Below are 18,124 nucleotides of genomic sequence, written 5' to 3'. Positions count from 1 at the left end.
CAGCAGTGTTCATGGATCTCATGAACCGAGTCTGTAAACCCTATCTCGACAAGTTCGTCATTGTATTTATTGACGATATTTTGATATACTCGAAGAGTAAAGAGGAGCACGAGCAACACTTAAAGTTAGTTTTAGAGCTCCTGGATCAGGAGAAGTTATATGCAAAATTCTCCAAGTGTAACTTCTGGTTACAAGAGGTGCAATTCCTCGGTCATGTTATAAACCACCAAGGAATACACGTTGATCCGAGTAAGGTTGAAGCTATTAAGAATTGGCAAGCGCCTAAATCTCCGAAAGAAATCCGCCAATTCTTAGGCTTAGCTGGATACTATCGTCGATTTATAGAGAACTTTTCCAGCATCGCCCAACCTTTAACCCTCCTGACTCAAAAGGATCGGAAATATGAATGGGGTGAAGAGCAGGAAACGGCGTTTCAAACACTAAAACAAAGATTGTGCCAAGCGCCAATCTTAAGTCTCCCCGACGGAGACGATGGATTTGTTGTATATTGTGACGCATCCCGTAGAGAGTTAGGATGCGTGTTAATGCAAAATAAAAAGGTCATAGCCTATGCGTCTCGACAGTTAAAAGTTCATGAGAAAAACTACACTACTCATGACCTGGAACTGGGAGCAGTCATCTTTGCACTTAAAATCTGGAGACACTACCTCTACGGTACAAAGTGCACCATATTCACTGATCATAAAAGTTTGCAACACATATTCGATCAGAAAGAACTGAATATGAGGCAACGAAGATGGGTCGAGTTGCTGAGTGACTATGACTGTGACATACGATATCACCCCGGCAAGGCTAACGTTGTAGCCGATGCCTTGAGTAGAAAGGATCGAGTCAAGCCACTACGTGTGCGAGCGTTGGGGATGATAGTCCAGTCAAACCTTTCAGATTTAATTCGAGTCGCTCAACGCGAGGCGTTGAAAGAGGGCCAATTGGATAAAGAAGGACTTTACGAGAATGAGAAGAATTTCGAACAGCGTGTGGACGAAATTCTTTATTTCAAAAATCGGATTTGGATCCCGACCCTCCATGACCTTCGTGATTTGATCATGGATGAAGCACATAAATCGAAATATTCCATACATCCGGGATCAGATAAAATGTACAAGGATGTGAAAGAATTTTACTGGTGGCCAGGTATGAAAAAGGATATAGCCACATACGTCGGCAAGTGTACGACGTGTGCGAGAGTTAAGGCGGAACACCAGAAACCCTCGGGAATGCTACAACAGCCGGAAATTCCCGAATGGAAGTGGGAGCAGATCACAATGGATTTTGTGACACATCTCCCCAAGACACCCCGAGGTCATGATGCGATTTGGGTAATCGTGGATCGATTAACCAAATCGGCACATTTTATTCCAATTAGGAATACTTTTAACACTGAGAGACTTGCGCAAATTTATATAAATGAAATAGTGTCTCGTCATGGCATCCCCATCTCGATCATCTCCGATAGGGATAGCCATTTCACCTCCAAACTTTGGCAAGCTGTCCAAGAAGCATTGGGAACACGTATTGACCTAAGCACAGCTTACCACCCTCAGACCGATGGTCAGTCTGAGAGGACCATTCAAACTTTGGAGGATTTGCTTCGTGCCTGCGTACTGGACTTTAAGGGAAATTGGGATCAACATCTCCCACTCGTTGAATTTTCCTATAATAACAGTTATCATAGCAGTATAAAGGCAGCACCTTATGAAGCATTGTATGGGCGAAAGTGCCGATCACCACTTTGCTGGTCTGAAGTGGGAGACCCGCAGATCATTAGATCGGATCTGGTCCAGGAGACGACCAGCAAGATTCTTGAGATTAAGAACAACCTGAAAGCCGCGCGGGATCGGCAGAAGAGTTATGCTGATACCCGTCGAAAACCGTTGTCATTTGAGAAGGGTGAAAAGGTATACTTGAAAGTATCACCCTGGAAAGGAGTGGTCAGATTTGGAAAGGCGGGGAAGTTGGCCCCTAGATACATTGGACCATTCAACATTACTGCAAAGATCGGTCCGGTAGCTTACCGACTAGAACTGCCTGAGGAACTAAGTGCAGTTCATAACGTGTTTCATATATCAAATTTGAAAAGATGTCTGGCGGATGAGACATCGGTGTTACCCTTAGAGGGTGTTCAAATAAGTGATAGGCTCAACTTCGTAGAGGAGCCCATCGAAATAGTGGACGGTAAGATCAAGCAGCTTAGACACAATAAGATCTCGTTGGTCAAAGTTAGATGGAATTCGCAACGAGGCCCAGAATTTACTTGGGAACGAAAGGATGAATTTCGGAAGAAATACCCCCACCTATTTCCTCAAAAGGAAGTAGTTGACGCATAAAATTTCGAGGACGAAATTTTTATAACGGGGGGAGAATGTAACGATTCCGGCAAATTCAGGTATACCCTAGCCGGAATATACTATTTACGTGTTATTTAATATTGATTATATGAGTTATAACACATTGATACAAATATATATGGTTCACAGTATGAATCATACTCAATTATATAGTGAATCGTATTGGGATTACAATTAATCATTGATCGGTTATTGAAACCCGAACGAATCGGGAATTACATTATAGACGATGTATATAATGTTTAGTGATATTTACGAAGTATTAATGCTTCGGGATAGGTGAATTATAGCACAGAAAAAAGGATTTCGATTTAACGGTACGTCGGTACGCTAAACGAAACCTTTAACACCAAACCAAGCAAGAGACGATCAATCAAGCCGAAAAAGATGCGTAATTATTAATAATATGATGTTTTAATGTCATGGGTTAAGTTTTTAAAGTTTTTAAATCAGTTGTATATAAATTTTATTTTAACCCGAAAAACAACCATTTTAGGCTCGTTTCAAGCCGAATTACGAGTTTAAACGAGAAACGAACTGAACCAGATTATCCACAACATTATCCGGATTGTGTAATCCGAATATGTGGCTTAGAATGGATTTGTGGGACCCACCCCCACCCATTACAAGGACCGATCGGCCCTAACCATTACCATATCACTTCATTTTTTTTTTTTTTTTCATTATCAAAAACTCTCTCAACTCTTTTCCTACATTCAAGTGTTCTTCAAGATCCTCATTTTCAACCAAGAACACAAGGTATAACATATGTTTTGAAGCTTGAATCTTGTTTTCTAACTTCATGATCTTGAGAAAAGGAGGTTTCAAATGTAAAAATGGGTGAAAACCCGAGTTGAAACCGATTCTCGCATGATCAAGTGATGTATACAAGTTATACAAAGGATCTTGATCCAAGTGATGAGTTAAAAGAGTTTATAACGAATTTTTACGGTTAAAATCTTGTTAAAATGAGTTTCCAAGTGAAAGATGGGTGAAAATCCGAGATGAAACCGACTCTTGTATGATCAAGAGATGTATACAAGTTATACAAGGGATCTTGGTCCAAGAAATGAGTAAAAAGAGTCGGGAATGGATTTCTACGGTTAAAACCTTTGTTTTTACTTAAAAACCGACAATTTGAAAGAAATGGTTTGATTGTTGGTATAGTTTGCTTGGTGTGGTGTTGATGTGCTTGTAAGTGTTGTATCTAGCGGCTAGCAAAGGCTAGAAACCGAGATCTTTGCGATCTAAAGCTAGAAAACACAAAATAGTTCGGTTTTCGTGTGTTATGAAAAAATGGACAGATTTACGTGTGCTTAGAGTCGGGTCACGAAATTTCACAGAGATGATCTACACATGAAAATATGAGATCTGTGAATTTTTGGTAATTTTTGGATAAAAGATGAATATTTGGTGAATTTAATGCTCGGTTTTGGCCAAAAATAGTGAAAAATAGCAAAACATGATGAAAAATTCCGGAAAATTTAAGATAAGCTTTTTATAACATATAAAAGTCACCCACAAAATTTGAGCTCAGTTGGAAAAGTCTAAGTAGGCTTTTCGGTGAAACGAGTTCTAGGGCTTTCTAGCTCGGTTTTGGGTGAAAATGGCTTGAAAAATAAGTTTTAAATTCTGGAAAAATTCCAGGGAGTTATGAGGATGATAAAGATCATCCCAGAAAAATTTGGGATTTTTCTAAAGTGTTTTGGTATTTTTGATATATTTAGTGTTTTAACAAGATTTAAAAATAGATAAATAAATGTAAATGTAGGAAAATAAATCTGGGAAAATTCCAGAAAGTTATGAGGATGATAAAGATCATCCCAGAAAAATTTGGGATTTTTCTAAAGTGTTTTGGTATTTTTGATATATTTAGTGTTTTAACAAGATTTAAAAATAGATAAATAAATGTAAATGTAGGAAAATAAATCTGGGAAAATTCCAGAAAGTTATGAGGATGATAAAGATCATCCCAGAAAAATTTGGGATTTTTCTAAAGTGTTTTGGTATTTTTGATATATTTAGTGTTTTAACAAGATTTAAAAATAGATAAATAAATGTAAATGTAGGAAAATAAATCTGGGAAAATTCCAGAAAGTTATGAGGATGATAAAGATCATCCCAGAAAAACTTGGGATTTTTCTAAAGTGTTTTGGTATTTTTGATATATTTAGTATTTTAATAAGATTTAAAAATAGATAAATAAATATAATATAAGAAAATAAATCTGGAAAATTTTTACAAAATTCCTTTCTATCAAATTAAGTTTTGTGCAAAATTTCAAGACCCGAGACTAATCGGGTAATTATTGGTGCTAAAAAGAACATAAAAACAAGTTTTTTAAAGCTTAAAACGTGTAAACCGGCAAAGTTCGCATAAGCGAGCTGACTGGTACATGAAAACCCTAAAAATAGACTATTTCATAAATCTAAGTAAATTAAGTAAAAATAAATCATCCGAAAATAATTCGGATGATTTGGGTAATTTTACCCGATGTTACCGTTTCCGGCACCGAAATACCGGAAACGGGCCCCGCGGCCAAACGGGGTGTCAAACCGAGCTATAATTTCATCACCTTAACTAAATTGACTGTCAAACTCTAAGCAATGTCAATCTGAGTCCTTAGAAGTGTCACGGGGTTAACATTGTCCCCGAATCGAGTACAGTACTGGGTTAACAATGTTCCCAGATGTACCGATTGCTATGTATTTAAGTTATGGGAATTATATAGTAACGACTAGATATTATATTACAGATCCAGGCACGTAGCTGTTCCTTATATTACTCACCAACTCACAACAAGGTGAGTTTTCACGAGCCCCTTTTAATGAATTGTTTTAATTATATTTTCCCGGGGCGGAAAACATGTCTTATTTAAAGTATTTAAGTACATACCGATCGTATGGAAATACTTGTACATTTATATATATATATGGGCTGATGCATAGAATATATAAAATGTTTATAATGTGTTATTGTTCTGGGGTAACATAGTTCCCAGGGGTTATTATTGTTCTGGGGTAACATAGTTCCCAGGGGTATTTATTGTTCTGGGGTAACATAGTTCCCAGGGGTATTTATTGTTCTGGGGTAACATAGTTCCCAGGGGTTATTATTATTCTAGGGTAACATAGTTCCCAGGGGTTATTATTGTTCTGGGGTAACATAGTTCCCAGGGGTTATTGTTGTTCTGGGGTAACATAGTTCCCAGGGGTTATTATTATTCTGGGGTAACATAGTTCCCAGGGGTTGTTATTGTTCTGGGGTAACATAGTTCCCAGGGGTATTTATTGTTCTGGGGTAACATAGTTCCCAGAAAGTTATTGGAAATGTTCTGGGGTAACAAAGTTCCCAGCATGATTATATTGTTAATAAATGATTATTAAAATGATTTGTCAGTGTTTATTTAAATTAGTGAAACTCACCAACTATTCGTAGTTGACCCGTTTTCTTTACATGTTTTCTAGGTATGCCCAAGTTGGATTGATTGATGTTTGCTTAACTATCTGTGCTACCTGTTGGAAGCTTGCTGCTCTTTGTTTTGTAACGAATTTATTAATGTCTTATCGGTAAAATATGTGTGTAACACCTAGACAGTAATGAAACTCGCAACAATGTAATATGTTATAAATTAATGTAGTGGTATTTTCTTTATAAGCAATGCTGTTGATATCAGATGTGTCTGTTGCATCCCGTGTACGTTTCCGCCGCGGTTACGGGGTGTTACATTGCATAATCATGTTCTTAGATTATAAAGCATAGAAATTAGCCATTTCAAAAAGAATAGGATTCAAACTGTCAAACTTGTAAAGTTATCTGTTAAAACTAGGAAATGATGAAATTTTTGGTATAACGAATGAAACTAAAAGTTTAACGAATGAAGCAGTGATTTTGGTAACGAATGGGTTTATTGTTTTGGTAATGAATTGGTTTAAAAGTCTCTCGAATGGTGAAGAATGATAAAGTTTACTGTTCACACGATCGATACATTCACGAATTAAGTTTGAGTAAGGAATGATCACATGAATGATAAGGAATAAGGTTTGAGTAACCAATATGATACTGCAGATGTAACAAATGTGGTATTGTAGACGAATGATCAGAGTTATACCAGAATGACACGTGTCAAAATCGGTTACTACAATTAATGATCAAATACGAGTAACGAATCTGTATTCATACATAACAAATCGTCATTCGAATCTTCAACACATTAATAAACAATCAAGATTCAAACCGAAATCTAGACTTCGATCAAACATGGAATACAAGTCCAACTCCCAACCAAATTCAAGGTTGAATAAGCTTTCAAGGTCGAATAAGTTTCCATTTTAATCTCAAAAGATATATTTTCCTCTTGAGAGTAAATATCAAATGGTTTTTCTTCACAGTTTGTACTCGTATCACCAATCATGTGAGGACTGTATACATAATAAAGGGAGGATGTACGGATTCCAAATGAGCTCTAAACCCCGGTCCCAATTTGCAAACTCACCTAATTTCATCTGCCTTGGACAATTCAAACGAGACCCGATCTCAGCATGCATCTAAATGAAGCATTTGTTACATAATCATGTTTTTAGACTATAAAGCATAGAAATTAGCCATTTCAAAAAGAATAGGATTCAAACTGTCAAACTTGTAAAGTTATGGGTTAAAACTAGGAAATGATGAAATTTGTGGTATAACGAATGAAACTAAAAGTTTAACGAATGAAGCAGTGATTTTGGTAACGAATGGGTTTATAGTTTTGGTAATGACTTGGTTTAAAAGTCTCTCGAATGGTGAAGAATGATAAAGTTTACTGTTCACACGATCGATACATTCACGAATAAAGTTTGAGTAAGGAATGATCACATGAATTATAAGGAATAAGGTTTGAGTAACCAATATGATACTGCAGATGTAACAAATGTGGTATTGTAGACGAATGATCAGAGTTATACCTGACTGACACGTGTCAAAATCGGTTACTACAATTCATATGAATGATCAATTACGAGTAACGAATCTGTATTCATACATAACAAATCGTCATTCGAATCTTCAACACATTAATAAACAATCTAGATTCAAACCGAAATCCAGACTTCGGTCAAACTTGGAATACAAGTCCAAGTCCCAACCAAATTCAAGGTTGAATAAGCTTTCAAGGTCGAATAAGTTTCCATTTTAATCTCCAAAGCTATATTTTCCTCTTGAGAGTAAATATCAAATGGTTTTTCTTCACTGTTTGTACTCGGATCACCAATCAAGGGATGACTGTATACATAATCAATGGAGGATGTACGGTTTCCAAATGAGCTCTAAACTCCGTTCCCCATTTGCAAAATCACTCAATTTCATCTGCCTTGGACAATTCAAATGAGACCCGATATCAGCATCTAAATGAAGCATTTGTTGCATAATCATGTTCTTAGATTATAAAGAATAGAAATTAGCCATTTCAAAAAGTATAGGATTCGAACTGTCAAACTTGTAATGTTATCTGTTAAAACTAGGAAATGATGAAATTTTTGGTATAACGAATGAAACTAAAAGTTTAACGAATGACGCAGTGATTATGGTAACGAATGGGTTTATAGTTTTGGTAATGAATTGGTTTAAAAGTCTCTCGAATGGTGAATAATGATAAAGTTTACTGTTCACACGATCGATACATTCACGAATAAAGTTTGAGTAAGGAATGATCACATGAATGATAAGGAAAAAGGTTTGAGTAACCAATATGATACTGCAGATGTAACAAATGTGATATTGTAGATGAATGATCAGAGTTATACCAGAATGACACGTGTCAAAATCGGTTACTACAATTCATATGAATGATCAATTACGAGTAACGAATCTGTATTCATACATAACAAATCGTCATTCGAATCTTCAACACATTAATAAACAATCTAGATTCAAACCGTAATCCAGACTTCGATCAAACTTGGAATACAAGTCCTAGTCCCAACCAAATTCATGGTTGAATAAGCTTTCAAGGTCGAATAAGTTTCCATTTTAATCTCCAAAGCTATATTTTCCTCTTGAGAGTAAATATCAAATGGTTTTTCTTCACTGTTTGTACTCGGATCACCAATCAAGGGATGACTGTATACATAATCAATGGAGGATGTACGGTTTCCAAATGAGCTCTAAACTCCGTTCCCCATTTGCAAAATCACTCAATTTCATCTGCCTTGGACAATTCAAATGAGACCCGATATCAGCATCTTAATGAAGCATTTGTTGCATAATCATGTTCTTAGATTATAAAGCATAGAAATTAGCCCTTTCAAAAAGTATAGGATTCAAACTGTCAAACTTGTAAAGTTATGGGTTAAAACTAGGAAATGATGAAATTTTTGGTATAACGAATGAAACTAAAAGTTTAACGAATGAAGCAGTGATTTTGGTAACGAATGGGTTTATAGTTTTGGTAATGAATTGGTTTAAAAGTCTCTCGAATGGTAAAGAATGATAAAGCTGTTCACACGATCGATACATTCACGAATAAAGTTTGAGTAAGGAATGATCACATGAATGATAAGGAATAATGCAGATGTAACAAATGTGGTATTGTAGACGAATGATCAGAGTTATACCTGAACGACACGTGTCAAAATCGGTTACTACTATTCATATGAATGATTAATTACGAGTAACGAATCTGTATTCATACATAACAAATCGTAATTCGAATCTTCAACACATTAATAAACAATCTAGATTCAAACCGAAATCAAGACTTCGATCAAACTTGGAATACAAGTCCAAGTCCCAACCAAATTCAAGGTTGAATAAGCTTTCAAGGCCGAATAAGTTTCCACTTTAATCTCCAAAGCTATATTTTCCTCTTGAGAGTAAATATCATATGGTTTTTCTTCACTGTTTGTACTCGGATCACCAATCAAGGGATGACTGTATACATAATCAATGGAGGATGTACGGTTTCCAAATGAGCTCTAAACTCCGTTCCCCATTTGCAAAATCACTCAATTTCATCTGCCTTGGACAATTCAAATGAGACCCGATATCAGCATCTAAATGAAGCATTTGTTGCATAATCATGTTCTTAGATTATAAAGCATAGAAATTAGCCATTTCAAAAAGTAGAGGATTCGAACTGTCAAACTTGTAAAGTTATGGGTTAAAACTTGGAAATGATGAAATTTTTGGTATAACGAATGAAACTAAAAGTTTAACGAATGAAGCAGTGATTTTGGTAACGAATGGGTTTATAGTTTTGGTAATGAATTGTTTTAAAAGTCTCTCGAATGGTGAAGAATGATAAAGTTTACTGTTCACACGATCGATACATTCACGAATAAAGTTTGAGTAAGGAATGATCACATGAATGATAAGGAATAAGGTTTGAGTAACCAATATGATACTGCAGATGTTACAAATGTGGTATTGTAGACGAATGATCAGAGTTATACCTCAATGACACGTGACAAAATCGGTTACTACTATTCATATGAATGATCAATTACGAGTAACGAATCTGTATTCATACATAACAAATCGTCATTCGAATCTTCAACACGTTAATAAACAATCTAGATTCAAACCGAAATCCAGACTTCGATCTAACTTGGAATACAAGTCCAAGTCCTAACCAAATTCAAGGTTGAATAAGCTTTCAAGGTCGAATAAGTTTCCATTTTAATCTCCAAAGCTATATTTTCCTCTTGAGAGTAAATATCAAATGGTTTTTCTTCACACTTTGTACTCGGATCACTAATCATGGGAGGACTGTATACATAATCAATGGAGGATGTACGGTTTCCAAATGAGCTCTAAACTCCATTCCCCATTTGCAAAATCACTCAATTTCATCTGCCTTGGACAATTCAAATGAGACCCGATATCAGCATCTAAACGAAGCATTTGTTGCATAATCATGTTCTTAGATTATAAAGAATAGAAATTAGCCATTTCAAAAAGTATAGGATTCGAACTGTCAAACTTGTAAAGTTATCTGTTAAAACTAGGAAATGATGAAATATTTGGTATAACGAATGAAACTAAAAGTTTAACGAATGAAGCAGTGATTTTGGTAACGAATGGTTTATAGTTTTGGTAATGAATTGGTTTAAAAGTCTCTCGAATGGTGAAGAATGATAAAGTTTACTGTTCACACGATCGATACATTCACGAATAAAGTTTGAGTAAGGAATGATCACATGAATGATAAGGAATAAGGTTTGAGTAACCAATATGATACTGCAGATGTTACAAATGTTGTATTGTAAACGAATGATCAGAGTTATACCTCAATGACACGTGACAAAATCGGTTACTACTATTCATATGAATGATCAATTACGAGTAACGAATCTGTATTCATACATAACAAATCGTCATTCGAATCTTCAACACATTAATAAACAATCTAGATTCAAACCAAAATCCAGAATTCGATCTAACTTGGAAAACAAGTCCAAGTCCCAACCAAATTCAAGGTTGAATAAGCTTTCAAGGTTGAATAAGTTTCCATTTTAATCTCCAAAGCTATATTTTCCTCTTGAGAGTAAATATCAAATGGTTTTTCTTCACAGTTTGTACTTGGATCACCAATCATGGGAGGACTGTATACATAATAAAGGGAGGATGTACGGTTTCCAAATGAACTCTAAACTCCGGTCCCCATTTGCAAAATCACTCAATTTCGTCTGCCTTGGACAATTCAAATGAGACCCGATATCAGCATCTAAATGAAGCATTTGTTGCATAATCATGTTCTTAGATTATAAAGCATAGAAATTAGCCATTTCAAAAAGAATAGGATTCAAACTGTCAAACTTGTAAAGTTATCTGTTAAAACTAGGAAATGATGAAATTTTTGGTATAACGAATGAAACTAAAAGTTTAACGAATGAAGCAGTGATTTTGGTAACGAATGGGTTTATTGTTTTGGTAATGAATTGGTTTAAAAGTCTCTCGAATGGTGAAGAATGATAAAGTTTACTGTTCACACGATCGATACATTCACGAATTAAGTTTGAGTAAGGAATGATCACATGAATGATAAGGAATAAGGTTTGAGTAACCAATATGATACTGCAGATGTAACAAATGTGGTATTGTAGACGAATGATCAGAGTTATACCAGAATGACACGTGTCAAAATCGGTTACTACAATTAATGATCAAATACGAGTAACGAATCTGTATTCATACATAACAAATCGTCATTCGAATCTTCAACACATTAATAAACAATCAAGATTCAAACCGAAATCTAGACTTCGATCAAACATGGAATACAAGTCCAACTCCCAACCAAATTCAAGGTTGAATAAGCTTTCAAGGTCGAATAAGTTTCCATTTTAATCTCAAAAGATATATTTTCCTCTTGAGAGTAAATATCAAATGGTTTTTCTTCACAGTTTGTACTCGTATCACCAATCATGTGAGGACTGTATACATAATAAAGGGAGGATGTACGGATTCCAAATGAGCTCTAAACCCCGGTCCCCATTTGCAAACTCACCTAATTTCATCTGCCTTGGACAATTCAAACGAGACCCGATCTCAGCATGCATCTAAATGAAGCATTTGTTACATAATCATGTTTTTAGACTATAAAGCATAGAAATTAGCCATTTCAAAAAGAATAGGATTCAAACTGTCAAACTTGTAAAGTTATGGGTTAAAACTAGGAAATGATGAAATTTGTGGTATAACGAATGAAACTAAAAGTTTAACGAATGAAGCAGTGATTTTGGTAACGAATGGGTTTATAGTTTTGGTAATGACTTGGTTTAAAAGTCTCTCGAATGGTGAAGAATGATAAAGTTTACTGTTCACACGATCGATACATTCACGAATAAAGTTTGAGTAAGGAATGATCACATGAATTATAAGGAATAAGGTTTGAGTAACCAATATGATACTGCAGATGTAACAAATGTGGTATTGTAGACGAATGATCAGAGTTATACCTGACTGACACGTGTCAAAATCGGTTACTACAATTCATATGAATGATCAATTACGAGTAACGAATCTGTATTCATACATAACAAATCGCCATTCGAATCTTCAACACATTAATAAACAATCTAGATTCAAACCGAAATCCAGACTTCGATCAAACTTGGAATACAAGTCCAAGTCCCAACCAAATTCAAGGTTGAATAAGCTTTCAAGGTCGAATAAGTTTCCATTTTAATCTCCAAAGCTATATTTTCTTCTTGAGAGTAAATATCAAATGGTTTTTCTTCACTGTTTGTACTCGGATCACCAATCAAGGGATGACTGTATACATAATCAATGGAGGATGTACGGTTTCCAAATGAGCTCTAAACTCCGTTCCCCATTTGCAAAATCACTCAATTTCATCTGCCTTGGACAATTCAAATGAGACCCGATATCAGCATCTAAATGAAGCATTTGTTGCATAATCATGTTCTTAGATTATAAAGAATAGAAATTAGCCATTTCAAAAAGTATAGGATTCGAACTGTCAAACTTGTAATGTTATCTGTTAAAACTAGGAAATGATGAAATTTTTGGTATAACGAATGAAACTAAAAGTTTAACGAATGACGCAGTGATTATGGTAACGAATGGGTTTATAGTTTTGGTAATGAATTGGTTTAAAAGTCTCTCGAATGGTGAATAATGATAAAGTTTACTGTTCACACGATCGATACATTCACGAATAAAGTTTGAGTAAGGAATGATCACATGAATGATAAGGAAAAAGGTTTGAGTAACCAATATGATACTGCAGATGTAACAAATGTGATATTGTAGATGAATGATCAGAGTTATACCAGAATGACACGTGTCAAAATCGGTTACTACAATTCATATGAATGATCAATTACGAGTAACGAATCTGTATTCATACATAACAAATCGTCATTCGAATCTTCAACACATTAATAAACAATCTAGATTCAAACCGTAATCCAGACTTCGATCAAACTTGGAATACAAGTCCTAGTCCCAACCAAATTCATGGTTGAATAAGCTTTCAAGGTCGAATAAGTTTCCATTTTAATCTCCAAAGCTATATTTTCCTCTTGAGAGTAAATATCAAATGGTTTTTCTTCACTGTTTGTACTCGGATCACCAATCAAGGGATGACTGTATACATAATCAATGGAGGATGTACGGTTTCCAAATGAGCTCTAAACTCCGTTCCCCATTTGCAAAATCACTCAATTTCATCTGCCTTGGACAATTCAAATGAGACCCGATATCAGCATCTTAATGAAGCATTTGTTGCATAATCATGTTCTTAGATTATAAAGCATAGAAATTAGCCCTTTCAAAAAGTATAGGATTCAAACTGTCAAACTTGTAAAGTTATGGGTTAAAACTAGGAAATGATGAAATTTTTGGTATAACGAATGAAACTAAAAGTTTAACGAATGAAGCAGTGATTTTGGTAACGAATGGGTTTATAGTTTTGGTAATGAATTGGTTTAAAAGTCTCTCGAATGGTAAAGAATGATAAAGCTGTTCACACGATCGATACATTCACGAATAAAGTTTGAGTAAGGAATGATCACATGAATGATAAGGAATAATGCAGATGTAACAAATGTGGTATTGTAGACGAATGATCAGAGTTATACCTGAACGACACGTGTCAAAATCGGTTACTACTATTCATATGAATGATTAATTACGAGTAACGAATCTGTATTCATACATAACAAATCGTAATTCGAATCTTCAACACATTAATAAACAATCTAGATTCAAACCGAAATCAAGACTTCGATCAAACTTGGAATACAAGTCCAAGTCCCAACCAAATTCAAGGTTGAATAAGCTTTCAAGGCCGAATAAGTTTCCACTTTAATCTCCAAAGCTATATTTTCCTCTTGAGAGTAAATATCATATGGTTTTTCTTCACTGTTTGTACTCGGATCACCAATCAAGGGATGACTGTATACATAATCAATGGAGGATGTACGGTTTCCAAATGAGCTCTAAACTCCGTTCCCCATTTGCAAACTCACTCAATTTCATCTGCCTTGGACAATTCAAATGAGACCCGATATCAGCATCTAAATGAAGCATTTATTGCATAATCATGTTTTTAGATTATAAAGCATAGAAATTAGCCATTTCAAAAAGTATAGGATTCGAACTGTCAAACTTGTAAAGTTATGGGTTAAAACTACGAAATTATGAAATTTTTGGTATAACGAATGGAACTAAAAGTTTAACGAATGAAGCAGTGATTTTGGTAACGAATGGGTTTATAGTTTTGGTAATGAATTGGTTTAAAAGTCTCTCGAATGGTGAAGAATGATAAAATTTACTGTTCACACGATCGATACATTCACGAATAAAGTTTGAGTAAGGAATGATCAAATGAATGATAAGGAATAATGCAGATGTAACAAATGTGGTATTGTAGACGATTGATAAGAGTTATACCAGAATGACACGTGTCAAAATCGGTTACAACAATTCATATGAATGATCAATTACGAGTAACGAATCTGTATTCATACATAACAAATCGTCATTCGAATCTACAACACATTAATAAACAATCTAGATTCAAACCGAAATCCAGACTTCGATCTAACTTGGAATACAAGTCCAAGTCCCAACCAAATTCAAGGTTGAACAAGCTTTCAAGGTCGAATAAGTTGCCATTTTAATCTCCAAAGCTATATTTTCCTCTTGAGAGTAAATATCAAATGGTTGCTCTTCACAGTTTGTACTCGGATCACCAATCATGGGAGGACTGTATACATAATAAAGGGAGGATGTACGGATTCCAAATGAGCTCTAAACCCCGGTCCCCATTTGCAAACTCACCTAATTTCATCTGCCTTGGACAATTCAAATGAGACCCGATCTCAGCATCTAAATGAAGCATTTGTTACATAATCATGTTTTTAGATTATAAAGCATAGAAATTAGCCATTTCAAAAAGTATAGGATTCGAACTATCAAACTTGTAATGTTATGGGTTAAAACTAGGAAATGATGAAATTTTTGGTATAACGAATGAAACTAATAGATTAACGATTGAAGACTATTTTGGTAACAAATGGGTTTATAGTTTTGGTAATGAATTGGTTTAAAAGTCTCTCGAATGGTGAAGAATGATGAAGCTTACTGTTCACACGATTGATACATTCACGAATAAAGTTTGAGTAAGGAATTATCAAATGAATGATAAGTAATCAGGTTTGAGTAACCAATATGATACTGCAGATGTAACAAATGTGGTATTGTAGACGAATGATCAGAGTTATACCTCAATGACACGTGTCAAAATCGGTTACTACTATTCATATGAATGATCAATTACGAGTAACAAATCTGTATTCATACGTAACAAATCTTCATTCGAATCTTCAACACATTAATAAACAATCTAGATTCAAACCGAAATCCAGACTTCGATCAAACTTGGAATACAAGTCCAAGTCCCAACCAAATTCAAGGTTGAATAAGCTTTCAAGGTCGAATAAGTTTCCATTTTAATCTCCAAAGCTATATTTTCATCTTGAGAGTAAATATCAAATGGTTTTTCTTCACTGTTTGTACTCGGATCACCAATCAAGGGATGACTGTATACATAATCAATGGAGGATGTACGGTTTCCAAATGAGCTCTAAACTCCGTTCCCCATTTGAAAAATCACTCAATTTCATCTGCCTTGGACAATTCAAATGAGACCCGATATCAGCATCTAAATGAAGCATTTGTTGCATAATCATGTTCTTAGATTATAAAGCATAGAAATTAGCCATTTCAAAAAGTAGAGGATTCGAACTGTCAAACTTGTAAAGTTATGGGTTAAAACTTGGAAATGATGAAATTTTTGGTATAACGAATGAAACTAAATGTTTAACGAATGAAGCAGTGATTTTGGTAACGAATGGGTTTATAGTTTTGGTAATGAATTGTTTTAAAAGTCTCTCGAATGGTGAAGAATGATAAAGTTTACTGTTCACACGATCGATACATTCACGAATAAAGTTTGAGTAAGGAATGATCACATGAATGATAAGGAATAAGGTTTGAGTAACCAATATGATACTGCAGATGTTACAAATGTGGTATTGTAGACGAATGATCAGAGTTATACCTCAATGACACGTGACAAAATCGGTTACTACTATTCATATGAATGATCAATTACGAGTAACGAATCTGTATTCATACATAACAAATCGTCATTCGAATCTTCAACACGTTAATAAACAATCTAGATTCAAACCGAAATCCAGACTTCGATCTAACTTGGAATACAAGTCCAAGTCCAAACCAAATTCAAGGTTGAATAAGCTTTCAAGGTCGAATAAGTTTCCATTTTAATCTCCAAAGCTATATTTTCCTCTTGAGAGTAAATATCAAATGGTTTTTCTTCACACTTTGTACTCGGATCACTAATCATGGGAGGACTTATACATAATCAATGGAGGATGTACGGTTTCCAAATGAGCTCTAAACTCCATTCCCCATTTGCAAAATCACTCAATTTCATCTGCCTTGGACAATTCAAATGAGACCCGATCTCAGCATCTAAATGAAGCATTTGTTGCATAATCATGTTCTAAGATTATAAAGCATAGAAATTAGCCATTTCAAAAAGTGTAGGATTCGAACTGTCAAACTTGTAAAGTTATGGGTTAAAACTAGGTAATGATGAAATTTTTGGTATAACGAATTAAACTAAAAGTTTAACGAATGAAGCAGTGATTTTGGTAACGAATGGGTTTATAGTTTTGGTAATGACTTGGTTTAAAAGTCTCTCGAATGGTGAAGAATGATAAAATTTACTGTTCACACGATCGATACATTCACGAATAAAGTTTGAGTAAGGAATGATCACATGAATGATAAGGAATAAGGTTTGAGTAACCAATATGATACTGCAGATGTAACAAATGTGGTATTGTAGACGAAAATTAACAGAGTTATACCTCAATGACACGTGACAAAATCGGTTACTACTATTCATATGAATGATCAATTACGAGTAACGAATCTGTATTCATACATAACAAATCGTCATTCGAATCTTCAACACATTAATAAACAATCTAGATTCAAACCGAAATCCAGACTTCGATCTAACTTGAAATACAAGTCCAAGTCCCAACCAAATTCAAGGTTGAATAAGCTTTCAAGGTTGAATAAGTTTCCATTTTAATCTCCAAAGCTATATTTTCCTCTTGAGAGTAAATATCAAATGGTTTTTCTTCACAGTTTGTACTTGGATCACCAATCATGGGAGGACTGTATACATAATAAAGGGAGGATGTACGGTTTCCAAATGAACTCTAAACTCCGGTCCCCATTTGCAAAATCACTCAATTTCGTCTGCCTTGGATAATTCAAATGAGACCCGATATCAGCATCTAAATGAAGCATTTGTTGCATAATCATGTTCTTAGATTATAAAGCATACAAATTAGCCATTTCAAAAAGAATAGGATTCAAACTGTCAAACTTGTAAAGTTATCTGTTAAAACTAGGAAATGATGAAATTTTTGGTATAACGAATGAAACTAAAAGTTTAACGAATGAAGCAGTGATTTTGGTAACGAATGGGTTTATTGTTTTGGTAATGAATTGGTTTAAAAGTCTCTCGAATGGTGAAGAATGATAAAGTTTATTGTTCACACGATCGATACATTCACGAATAAAGTTTGAGTAAGGAATGATCACATGAATGATAAGGAATAAGGTTTGAGTAACCAATATGATACTGCAGATGTAACAAATGTGGTATTGTAGATGAATGATCAGAGTTATTCCAGAATGAC

The sequence above is a fragment of the Bidens hawaiensis genome, unplaced genomic scaffold (assembly GCF_021521415.1).
Source record: "Bidens hawaiensis isolate Kalapana, Puna unplaced genomic scaffold, B.hawaiensis_p1.1 tig00004857_1, whole genome shotgun sequence".
In the NCBI taxonomy this organism is placed as follows: domain Eukaryota; kingdom Viridiplantae; phylum Streptophyta; class Magnoliopsida; order Asterales; family Asteraceae; genus Bidens; species Bidens hawaiensis.
Note: the sequence above shows the minus strand (reverse complement) of the source record.